This window comes from Helianthus annuus, chromosome 6 (assembly GCF_002127325.2).
Source record: "Helianthus annuus cultivar XRQ/B chromosome 6, HanXRQr2.0-SUNRISE, whole genome shotgun sequence".
Taxonomy (NCBI): domain Eukaryota; kingdom Viridiplantae; phylum Streptophyta; class Magnoliopsida; order Asterales; family Asteraceae; genus Helianthus; species Helianthus annuus.
Window position 1 is genome coordinate 118,188,223 of NC_035438.2, and position 13,857 is coordinate 118,202,079.

General features: G+C 34.8%; 1 long non-coding RNA gene across 1 annotated transcript; it reads left to right on the forward strand.

Moving 5' to 3' along the window:
- The first annotated feature begins 11,637 nt into the window (after positions 1 to 11,637).
- Positions 11,638 to 12,140, forward strand: LOC110864097. The gene is made up of 2 exons (XR_002549620.1): positions 11,638 to 12,003; positions 12,109 to 12,140. It is a non-coding gene; the product is annotated as an uncharacterized LOC110864097 (long non-coding RNA).
- Positions 12,141 to 13,857: the final 1,717 nt, after the last annotated feature.

Here is a 13,857-nt window from a genome sequence, read left to right on the forward strand (position 1 = left end):
ACTAAATAAAATATTTTAATGCTTACATAAATTTTTGGATGAACAAATATATTCGGAACGTAAAATATGCGCGAAAGTGCATACTTGTGCACTTTTTGACGCTTTTAGTCCCTATTGATCAATAAAGTTTATTTTAGCATACCGAACCCCTCAAAGCCTATTTCTAAGCTATGTAAAGGTTATTTAAGGTATGTTTAACTTATGATCAAGTCCCGGAATGTTCGTTACTATACAAATCGGTATAGTTTCACAGTTTGACATAAATTGTCCCTACGATCGAACAAACTTGATTTCAACATGCCAAACCATCCAAAACTTATTTCTAAGTTATGTGGAGATTATTTAAGGTATGTTAAGCCTATTTCACTATTCCGGAGTGTTCGTTGCATTGAACTGGTTATATTTTACGCATCCGTGCACATATAACCTTCTAGAAAGCGATTTAGAGCTTGAAATTGGAATCTAATTAAATTGCAAAATCACCAAACACAAATACACACATAATAGCACAAAAAAACATATAATAAAACCAAAGCACATTGTTTTATTAATAATCATCATTGTTTTACATTGAACCACAACTATAGAACACAGTTGTCACATGTATATTTCAAAGAAGCAATCAAAACAATGGCACTAGAGGATGAAAACTCAGCAAAGCTTCAAAACATAGCCAAACAAGTTCTGTACAGGCCACCATCTCTAAACTCATCAGCAAATAAACCTCTCCCAAGAAACCCATTAGATTCAAAAATACTAAAGTGGATGTCTGATCAAAAGACCCATGTATTGACTCTGATCAGATATAATGGTGTAGTGAAGCAAATATCAAGGGAAGCAGCACTTGGCCTGGGTGTTGAAGATTTACAGGATCTCCTTGAGCTTACACTTTGCAGGGATGAGGATGATACAAGTTCCTTAGATTTTGAATTGCAATTTAAAGGGCAAGTTAGGGAACTTTTGATGAGACAATAAAAATCCAGAATAATGAAGAGTTTTGGCATCATCTGTTCCAGGGGGAACATTGTAGGATCGTTGTGACGACCAAACGAGTCATTCAGAAGAGATCTCGTCTAATACGAAAGGCGGAATCAGATGTATCGGAGTTATTTCAGCTGGATACACACTAGAATCACTTTAACTATCTCTTGTATTGATTTGATGACGATTTACAACCTGGAGATACTTCGGCAGAGCTTCGCTACCGGAATCCAAAGGTTACAAATGAAATGACCAAGACCACTATATATAGGGAGACCAGTTCGTATGAAACAGACTCATACGAGTTGGCCACTTCGTGCGAACTGGCCAGTTCGCATGAACTGGCCACTTCGCATGAACCTTCTGTTTCACCTCAGTTTCCCGTTTCGTTCATACTACGTGACTTGATCTATCAATTCTATTACAAGACTCGATACAAGACGAAGTCGACAGACATATGCACCAACAGACTCCCCCTTGGATGTTGACAAAGTCATCGGTGACGAATCTTCAGTATGTCAACTCTTCAGTCTTTATCAGTCTTCTCACTCTCTTCAAAGTATTCTCCATTGTACGCATCCTCAATCTTTCTCTATCTCTCTTCTAGAATCTCAAACTGACTTTATTCTCTCTTTCTTATCAGCATCAGCAGCTTCTATCTTGAACACAGTTCCTGGATCAGAAACTGGCTCTTTCATCTTCAGATTCCCCCTTTCGATAAGCTGGGATCGCAGTCTGGAATTCTGTCATTGAATCGGAAACCTGGCTCAAACTCTGCTCACGCTTTGCAGCTTTCACAGATTCAGGAACATTTCCTGGCTCTCGGTAGCAACAGGATCTGGAACCTGGCTCAAGTCTGCCTATTCTCAGAAGTCGTGACCTGGCTAACCTGCACATCCTCTACCCAAAACATAAGTTTTACAGATTTTAAAATTTAACAATTTTAATCTCTGCTGACCACTTGTCAAAATCAATTCTCAAAACATCACTTTGTAAGAATACCGTTTTTCTTATTTCTAAACAAACTCTCCCAAACCTGTTGTTCATTATGTTTAGCACTTGGATTTTTGAAAATCAGCTTTCCATCATCAGTAGTCGAAAATAAAATGAAATAAAATCTTTTTGAATTTTTAAAATTTTATGCTAAAACACAATCTTTTTGGATTTTTTGTTTTTAATGAAAAGCAGTAAAGAAATATTTACAGACAATATTTTTGTGAGTTTGTGTAAGAGGATCATATCAGTTTATGAGACAAATCACTAACACCATTAAGCTTTAAACATTTTAAGTTCTAAACGATTCACTTAGATTGTCAGTATACTGATCCACTTAAATTTTCACACAAAGTTCAATAGTTTCGAGATATGAGTATTAGTGTTTTAATGGACTTAAACTTATTCGCGTATCCCACCTGAGAATATACTCTCGTATCCAGACTCCTATATTCAGTCTTACATGTGAATGTACACTAATGATTTCTGTAAACGGGTAATGCGAGACCATGAGAGCTCAGGCTAGAACTTCCGTTCAATCAGAGAGATAATGGCTCGTCTTTAGGTGTGTCCCGTTTGGGGATCTTTTCTTCAACAGCACATGATTAGCATTTTTCAATGTTTCATCATTTTTTATGCTAAGGGTGAGCTTTATGATTAAACCAGTGCAAAGTATTATACGAGGACTAGGCTATTGCTCCCGCAAAATCAGAAGTCCTGGTATAATACCCCAGATATCACCATGCACAAAGACCTAGTATGTCAGAAATACAAAATCTTTCAAACAAGATTTTGGGGGTTACCCATATATCCGAGAGATGTTCCCCAAGAGATAAGTAAGTAATGATATTTAGGTTTATATTTCGAAAACAATCTACTGAATGTATAAAAACCTACTGGCATATCGTCAGTGAGATCGTTTATCACATTTTTAACTTTCCAATTCTTTAGCGTGCTGTGATAGTCCACTGATGTACTATCATTTCCTCTTTTTCACAACAAAACTCATTTTTGATTTTTTGGTTTTTTTTTAGATTTTATCATGTTTTTGGCTTTTTCAAATTTTCTAATGTTTTTGGCTTTTCTGAAATTTCTTACTCCCCCTAAAATTCAAAACCATTTAAAGAAAATTTGACAAACCGATGAGAATTGCTTCAATTCTCCATTCACTAGGCATAAACAATCAGAACCCCCCCTGACAACAAACTATTTTCCCATTATGATTTCAAAACACTTAAGTTTGTTTTAATCCAAATGGTTTTTCTGGAAAATAAGTTTTATTGTTACCACTTGTAAGATCGGGGATTAAATTCATCACATTGTTTCCTCAACCACTTGTATGACAGTTAAATCAAGTTCAACTTAATGACCTTGATTAACCACTTGTAGATTCACTTACCAACAATACCATTTGTAAATTAAAATATGACAATTTTGAATTTTGAGAAAGATGCTGATTCATGCTCCACGATTACCAACTTGAGAGCTCCGGCAAGTCCAGATTTTACTCTTGATAGGTTCTATCCTATGATGATACGAACATGGGTGAACCATCTTCATCTGCTTTACTCTTTTTCAATTCATAAAATTCCTTTACCCCTTTTACCTTTCCGTCAACCATTTTTCCAAAAATATTTTGAACTGTGGGGTTAAAGGATTTTTCAACATCAAATTCTTTCTTTTCAGAAAAGAATTGATTTGAAATCTCAACTTTTCCAACTTTTTGTTTAAAATTTTCAGTCCTCAATGGTGGAAAGTTTGCGTCATCCAATGGCAGAACAGAATTTTCTTCTTTTAGATCAACTGGTGGCTCCTCTGACTTTGACGCATCAGATTCATCGCCAGAACTAACATCAGATTTCTTAACAACCCACTTTTGATTGCAAAGATTCACCTTTCTTTTGTAAAAACCTTTTTAACACTCACCAACCTCAAATATTGAATTTTCAAACACTTTAAATTTTTTGGTTGGTGGTTTGGTTTTCTCAACAATTTTTTCATTGAGTTTATCAGATACTCCCTGTTTTGTTTGGATTGCCTTTAGACAGTTCCTGGCAATGTGACCAACTGTTTTGCATTGAAAACAGGTTCTCGTTTCCTTCTTCTTCTGAGTAGCTTCATTCTTTATTCCCTCTTGCTTCTTAGCAAGGAATTCTTTGTTTGATTGCTTCCAGAATGAGCTCTTTTCCTCTTCTTCCGAACTTGACCCTGAAACAAATACAATTTTTGGTTTATAAGTTTTCTCATTTTTATGATTTTCTGGTGAAATAAAACCTAAACCTTTCTTTTTGAAATTACCGTTATGGTTTGGTTTCTTTTGATAACCAGAACCAGAACTGTAACCTTTTTTCTTGTTTAACCTTTGTTGAACTCTTGAGGTGTATTTTTTAGGTTTTTCATAAAGATTTACATCTTTTATTTCAGAAATATTAATTTCTGTTAGTTTGAAAACCTTGTTAATCATTTCAGATTTAACACCTCTTATTGGAAATTCTTCATCAGAATATAATTTGTCAGAATCATTCAAAGTATATGCTACTTTCAATGTTCCGTCATTCAAATTATTTTGTGATAACATAAAATATTTATTGTAACCCGTTTGCCCTTTTTGACTGTTGGACTTGACGTATCAGACTTTGACGTTGATTTTGACTCTGACTCCTCGGTTTCATCTTTATCCAACACCTGATCAACCACTTTCTTTATTAACTCAGACTCATGATCAGTGTCGGATGATGTGAAAGTGACATCGATGTTGTCTGGCAAGTTATCTGAAGGTTCAGATTCCCACTTTAAGTTGGTTGCCTTTTTTACTCTTTCTGAATTAGGATTTCTTGGAGAATATCCATTTTCAAGCAGGGGTGGACACTTGTTATAACTGACACTTTGTTTCTTACCAGAATTCTTTTCTTCAGATTTCTCTTCTTCAAACGCTTTCATGCCTTCTACTGTAGGATAAATCCTGTCAATCAATAGGAAGAACATGAGTAACTTTTCAATAACCTGTTTACTCTCTCAGTTTCTATCCTCTGAGTTCCCAATTTCTGTTCAAGCTCAGCACATATCTCAATGTAATTATTGACGACTTTCTGCTTTGTCATGTATGCTCCATTGAGTGTCTTCATAGTTGTTGCTTGTTCACTGCTTGACTCATTATATTGATTCATAGCTTTGTTTAAAGACATCATACGATTCTTTCAGTCTGTTCATGTTATGAATCAACTCGTTGTTGTGCTTTTTCATAGTCTCACAATTTTCACATTTCTCAGTCACCTTTTCTGCATCAGCTTCCTTTTCAATCTTGAAAGCTGGAATTTCTTTGACCTGCTTCTTTATCACTCGGACATCTTCATCATCACTGTTATCTTGCATTCTTTTTATATGCTCTTTCATTCTTCTTTCATAATAATCATCATCACTATCTTCAACAATTGGTGTTTTTCTTGAAGGTTTCTTTGCTTCCTCAGCAGTTGAATCATCAAAGATTTGAGCAACAAATGCTTTAGCCTTTAAGAAAGTTTCATCCAGACAATATTTGTCCCAGCTAAAACCTTCTGGCAATCTTTCATCCTCTTGATCTATTATACCATAACAAGCTTTCCTTGATGACTCCTCGATCATCTTCTTAGCATGTGCAGTTTGTGGTGATTGTTGTTGATATGGCTGTTGAGCAACTTGATGATAAATTGCTTTCCGATAATAATCATTGTTGCCGAATGGATTTTGAGCTCCACTTACTTCGCGGTTTGTGCATTCTCGCTTAAAATGCCCTTTTTCCCTGCAACGAAAACAAGTAACTTTAGATTTATCAAATCCTAAAGTAGAAGCATTAGCATCACGGAAATCATCTATTCCCGTAATCTGTTTAAACTTCTCAGCTCTTCTCAACACACTAGCCAAACACCACTTTATATCCATTAACTCCATTTCCTCAACATCAATCTAATCGTAATCCTCTTTTGTCAACATTGGATTTCCGATCCTTCCTGCAACTAAACTTTCATAAGATTCTAACACAGTCACCAACAAAGACATATGACCTTGGGCAACCTCTTCCAAGAAATTTTGACCATTCTCAAGATTTAAAGCTATACTGCATTGTAGTACTTTGCCATTCTTGGTTGCTGAAAAATTTGGATCGGATGATGGATATGAAGAGAATCCCGTTTTGTTGATTGATCCTTGAGATGATTCTCCAGAAGAACTTTTTGCATTGAAAGCAGCTTCAATCTTTAGTGCAATGTTGGTCTTATCACTCATCCCTCCATTGTAATACAGACCAATGTCTTGTTCACCATTGAAATCCTTCATTCTTGTCATCTTTCATTGTTCCATCTCTTAAGCTTCTAGTTGTTCAATAAACTTGCTCAACGTTAGATTGTCAAATTCAGGTTTATTTTTCAACATCATAAGATACGTGCCCCAAACATCTTGTGGCAACGCATCGGCCAACTTTTCAATCCATTCATCATTATCTTTCTTGATGTTCAATCTCTTCATGTTCATCACCAAATTGCAATATCTTTCTATAATTTGCTTGGTGTTTTCAGTTTTTAATCCACGAAATAGATCAAATTCTTTCTTCAAAAGCGATTTTTTGTTCTTGATCATGTCTTCACTTCCAACAAACTTCGATTTTAGTTCTTTCCATATGGAGTGTGCACTTCCGTTGTGTTGTAATAAAATCAAAATTTCTTCCTTAATAGCTTGCTGCAAGATACTAACCATCATCTTTTCACTTTTGTATTTCTTTTTCTCATCAACACTTAGATCTTTAATAGCAACCTTCTCTCCGTTGTCATTAATCGGTCTAATATATCGATATTCAATACATTCCAATGCATCTAAGTAATTTGCTTGAACCCAATTTTCAAAATGCTCCTCCCATCCACTATACTCCTCAATATTCATGAGCTTAGGCAGTTTTTGCATGGTGCCCATTTCATTTTCTAACATCGTATTCTGAGCTATAGTGATCGGGGTAGCAAATGCATTGTAGAATTCGTTTTCCATGAATTGATTTAAAAAAATTTCACAAAATCAGACTTTCAAACGAGCTGACAATACTTCAAACGATCTGGTCTTAAATTCAAACGAACTGGATCTGATACGAACTGCCTTTGATGCGAACTGATGTAATTCAAACGAATTGGATGACTTAGAGTTCAATCCGTGCGAACTGGTCCACTTTTCAAATGATCTAATGCAACTTTCAAGCGAACTGGAGAGTTTATACCCACTTCGTACGACCTGAGTTCAAATTCAAACGAACTGGAGCAATTACAAGCAAACTGATAACCTGATAATCAATTCGTACGATCTAGGGTGGAGTTTCACACGACCTGACACATCTTCGAACGATCTGGAGAGTTTTTGTCAAAATTGATCAAGTTTTAGTTCGATTTTAGGTCTGATTCTTTCAAGGATTTGTTAAAACCATGTTTCGCTTATTATATGAGAAAATCAAGCCATTTTATCCGTAAAATCTTGGTTAATTTGATGAACACTTGTAAAAGAAGGAGTAGAAATCAGAATTTTTGATGAAATCAAGCTGAAATGGTAAGAACTCTTCCTCCTGAGCTCTGATACCACTTGTAGGATCGTTATGACGACCAAATGAGTCGTTCAGAAGAGATCTCGTCTAATACGAAAGGCGGAATCAGACGTATCTGAGTTATTTCAGCTGGATACACACTAGAATCACTTTAACTATCTCTTGTATTGATTTGATGACGATTTACAACCTAGAGATACTTCGGCAGAGATTCGCTACCGGAATCCAAACGTTACAAATGAAATGACCAAGACCACTATATATAGGGAGACCAGTTCGTATGAAACAGACTCATACGAGTTGGCCAATTCGTGCGAACTGGCCAGTTCGCATGAACTGGTCACTTCGCATGAACCTTCTGTTTCAGCTCAGTTTCCCGTTTCGTTCATACTACGTGACTTGATCTATCAATTCTATTACAAGACTCGATACAAGACGAAGTCGACAGACATATGCACCAACAAACATTAATCCTTAAAAGTCAGTTACAACCACTGTTGTCACACCCTCAAAATACCACCTAGGGAATGTCCCTGTTAGGTATGTGACGACCAGCAATGAGCCACTAATTACATTGAACCCATACATGTTTCAAAACAAAGTTCTCGATTATTAATTAAATACCATCCAAGTTCAATGAAATCCAAAGTATTCAGCGGAAGCAAAATCAAACGAAGTTAAATAGTTTAAAACCAATATAAGGTATCAATAAATCAGTAACATAAATTCCTCCAGTCGACCCATGAGACTCCAGCTACTCCAGACAGCAAGTTCCAATGCAAACAGCTAACGACCTACAAGCATGCAAACAAGTGTGTCAGACAACGCTGGTGAGTTCAAAGTTTTGTTACCGAGTTTAGTTTACCAGATACATGTATAAAACAGTTTAACAATTTGATTTTATGCTGTTATTAACTCGATTACCGAAATGGCTACAAGATGTGTTTGCCCAACCCCAATGTCTCTATCAAAACATTGGTCATGCTTTAAGGAAATTAGTTCACGCCCGACCTCCCTGAGACGGTGTGAGGGTGCCAAACCTAATAGCGCTATCAACTAATAACCTCGTTGCCTTCCCGGCAACTGTCGGTAGATGTAAGGGGTCTTATATGATAGAAACTGAGTAATAACCAACATCCCAATAACCTGCATTCCTCCCTGGAACGTTACCCAATATCCCTTCCCGGGATGCATGCTTGGAAAAGAGCAGTGAACTCACCTTTGGTTTGCTCGGTAAGATTAGTTACGTATTCCCAGTTGATCTACCAACCGCGTCCTAATCATGGTTATTAATCTAATCAGTTTTGTTTACTATTGACCGCTTGTTTATCAGGTATATCACATAGCACACAACAGATGGCACATAACATGCGAGTTCAATAAAATTTCCACTTAACAGTCCAAGTTATCAAACACAGTCACATTAAACCCAGTAAATACAGTCCATTAAATTTTTGTGCAACCAAACTAATCCCCGGCCCAACCAGATTTAATCATTATGGACTGCTTGTACCCGAGCCCACGGCATGCCGACCTAAGGCCCAATTCAAGTATATATGACATGCCCAAATCAATATATCTATAATTCCAATTGTTTATGCATCCCAACAAGCGTACATGACCCAATCCCCACTACATACACTTATCTTAATTCCCTGGTTCCAATTATGTTAACTCGCAGCCCCCTTGACCGAACAGTAACTCAGGCCCAACTGCACCCCGATATTCAACCCAATCAAGCCCAATTTGTTCACATAATTAATAAACAATTCCCCACATTCAAGTAATTCAATGTCATATTACGAAACACATGAACAACGCTAACAAACGGTTATCACATATATCTTTATTGTTTATTTATACTATACATGGACATGTATTATCTTCCATTAATCATTCTATTTCTTTACAACAGCCCACTGTTACAACATCAAACTCAATATAAGCAGCCATGTCGCAGGCCCAATATTCCAGGTTATCGGCCCAATTACTCAATCCGTTATCATAGACAGTCCACTTATTATGTCAGGCCCACAATAGAAGCATATGATCACTAATACACATTCAGTTAACACAAACATGTAGTCCATAAAACCACCCATGTGCAATCAAAATTATGTACGTGCCATGTGAAATCAGAATTTTATGCGTGACATGTGCAACCAGAATTATGTGTGTGATACATGCATACAGTTGACCAGGTCAACTCCTTTCCAATCCCCAAGTAACCGTCCCACTAATTTCTTTTTCATTAAATATGAATCTGGATAGTCATGCGTGTTAATCTCTTCACAAGAATCAAGGCAATTCCCTATAACAATAAAGAATACAAATCACACAGCAATAGTGTACATCGTGATTAACAATTATTCGGATCAAGCCCATCCACCGCCTAATCATTACGCAAGTCATCTATCCTAATTTTGATTAAATACCACAGGCTAATAACACACTTTCAATACATGCGCATCACATAAACAAGTTTATCAACACGTCTTAAACAAGAGAATTTACTAACGACAATAACAGGTTGATCAGATGTATGATGTTCTTCGAAGGGGGGGGGGTTCCTCAGTCACCGCTCGTAACTATGAAGAAGCTATAGGGTTTGTTTTATTTATCATCATAGTTATCCTAGTACAATACGTATTATACATTTAATTGGGCGGTTAGCATTAACTGGAATGGGCTTGAGCCCATTTACTTAAGGTCATAGTTTAGGGTTGGGGTGTATCAATAAACAAAACAGAAACAGGCCCAACCTGGCCCAAACATTACGGATATTAACAAGTTGGGTTGGGGTATAGATGTGTATGCGTGGCCCGACTAGATAACCCCTAAACACTAAGGACGACCCAACTAATATACAAACACGTTATTCGCTCGACCACACTACATAACAAAACGTATAACGAAAGTTTAAACAGTACGAACCTCGAAGACGTGGAATGGACGAATCATTGACGAATCATTGAAAGTTCGGGTTGTCACATCATCCCCAACTTGAAAGAAATTTCGTCCCGAAATTTTGACAAGCAAGCACAAAGAAGTGAAGTGATAAATCAAGGTTATTGCGAATTTTGCTCAGGTATCACAACTGTTTTCGTTAAAAATTTGATTGTTAAATGTTATCCACTGCTGAAAGACAACTTCTGTTTCTTCATTCTTCATGTTGACCATTGACTGACCAAACATCAGTTTTTCAATTACTGTTGGGTATCCACTGATTGTTAAAAAACAGCCACTCACCTTTTTATTGTTGATGTGGTTAATTAATTATAGAATTAAATTATCAAATGAAAACTAGAATTACAATGAAAAACAACCACTGCTCACATTTTTATTGTAATGATATTGTATTAATAACAAATAATAATTAATATAACTAAATTTCCCGAGCCCGGAAAGCAATCCCGGGTAATAAGCTAGTATATATATATATAATATATATATATATATATATATATATGAACATGGCTGAATTTATGATGATAATCGGGTTATGGTTATTCGTCATAAACTTAGGCTACTTTATCTACGAATCTAAGTCTCTCGTTGATGATTCTAATGGGCAAACTAGGACCCATGAAATCACATACAACTTAGTGTAAAATAAACTTAACTTGCTAATGGTGTGGCTTGGAGAATTTTGAAAATTCGGCTCGGAGAACTTTAAATTTCATACCTTTAGTTTTAAAATCTAAATAATTAGTAGTTTATGTTTTATTGCAACCCACTGGTTTTAATATTTAACTGTTACTTTTTTCTCAATGTAATTATTTTTATTTAGTTTAAATGTTATTTTTTATTTAGTTTAAATGTTATATATATATATATATATATATATATATATATATATATATATAGGGCAAGGATAAATCGAAAACCTGGTTGAGTTGACTAAACCCTAGAAACCCAATAACCACCATTGATGATACTTGATGGATGGCTAGGATGATTTTTTGGTATTATGTCCTAATCTCAATTACTTTTTGGTATAATATATAGATGATAGTACACCTAAAGGGTAAAATGGGGAGAAATGTTACAATTTATCTCTACATGTTGATGTTGAGTATGATCAGAAGACTAGTATTCATTATTACACTTCAAACCTATGCCTCCTAGCTATATTAAGTATTGATTCAAAACAAAAATTCGAAAAACAAATGTTCACAAATCTCTCTATCTCTCTCTATCTCTCTTCATCCCCTTCACACCAAACTTCGCCGGAGATTTTGCACCGCCAAAACAGTTGACATTTCCACAATTCTTTAACAATCCCTCTCTCTCTCTCTCTCTCTCTCTCTCTCTCTCTCTCTCTCTCTCTCTCTCTCTCTTCATCCCATCCAGGCCACCTTCACCGGAGATTTCCACCGCCAAAAAAATCAGCAAATTATCTTCCTCCACACCAACTTCACCGGAGATTTCCACCACCATCGGAGTTTCAAATGCGTCGGTCTTCTTAGCAAAAGGTAACACCTTTGTTTTTATGTAGAAATCTGTGTGTTTTTGGTTGTTTACATTTTGAAACAAAAATGTAGGGTTTTATTGTATACTTCTCCATTATTGAGATGCAGGTGGTTGTTTTTCTAATATTGCAAAAAAAAAAGTGATGTTCGGGGGTTTGTGTGTATTGGTTTGGAAAACAAATGATGTTATCAATATTAGGGCTAGAACCATTGCAGCGGTGGTTACCAGATCCAGTGTGTGAGTTAAGATCCAGATGTTAAATAGATCTGGCAGCTTGAAGAAAATCGCACATGAATATGAATATGAATATAAAGATGATGATGATGATGAACAAGATACGAAGATGACGATGAATCATATATGAATCTTGTTACTTTTTTTAAATTCTCTTTATGTTTTTTTTATCTAAAATTACACATTTTTTGTAAGTTTTTTTAGTTGAATCAGGTATTTTAAGGTATGAAATGTGTAAAAATGTGTTATTTATGACTTTTCCCTCTCTCTCTTTATATCTTTATCTTCTATTTCATTTCCAGTTCTTAAAGATCTTCATCCAGATCTAAAAGTGATCTGAATCCAAAAGATGATCCAGATCAAAAGATCATCATCCAGATGCTCCAACTTTTTTCTGGATATGTTTTTTTTTTTTCAAGAAGATGGATGTTTTTAATTTATTGATTTATCAATTTTTTGTGTAAAATTTGTTCAAGAAAAAATGCATGTTATATTTTTTCCGTGTCACATAAATAATGTACGTTTACATAAAATAAAGTGCATTGTTACACTTTTTTAGATTATTGTAAAAATAAGTGTGTTGTTACATTTTTTATGTTACATTTTATATGTTATGGATTTTTTGGTTTTGTTTTTACCATGTTACATTTTATTTTTGCCTCAGATTATTGTACATTTTTGCTCTATTTACATAAAATAAAGTGCATTGTTACACTTTTTTAGATTATTGTAAAAATAAGTGTGTTGTTACATTTTTATGTTACATTTTATATGTTATGGATTTTTTTGGGTTTGTTTTTACCATGTTACATTTTATTTTTGCCTCAGATTTTTGTACATTTTTGTTGTATCAGTGTTACATTTTTTTTCACTGAGATTTTTGTACATTTTTGCTCTATGTGTGTTTGATCATGTGCTTTTGTTGATGGTTGCTTGAATATCTTTTTTTTTTTTCAAAAACGTTTCGTATTGTGAGGAATGTTGATGTTTTTTTAATTGAAATGCAGGGAAAAAAGGGATCTACCACAAAATTGGAAAAAAGGTGTTAAAGGGAAACTAATAAGTATTTAATCTCAAATTATTATTACATTAATTTGTATAGCTTGTGTTTACGGATTTCTTTTGTAACATTGCGGAAATATTTTGTTTTATGTATGGTGCTGTAATTAGATATCTTATTACCTGGTTATATAAAAAAACTTTTGGGATTTGTTTTTTATTTATATGTACAAATGTGAAATGAAACAAAAAAAAATGTCTATGTTGTAGCATTAATGTGTATTTCTATGTAGGATAAAATATGAAAAAATGATTTTTGTAACATATGACTCGGTTTGTGTAACGTATGAAAAAAATGATTTTTGTAATTGGTCTTACATACGCCAAGTGAAAAAATGTACATCAATCAGTTGTTACATCAAAACACTGATGTGGTTTTGTATAAAATGTTCCTATAAAATGGATGCATATATTATTAAGGGTCTTTAACAACCGTTCATTACCAAAAAGATTTAGCAAATATGACATACACTTTGAAGTGACATAAATCAAATTACAGAATAGGAAAAAAAAAGTGATAAAGTATCAATTCACTGATGTGATTATTATATAAATAAAATAGG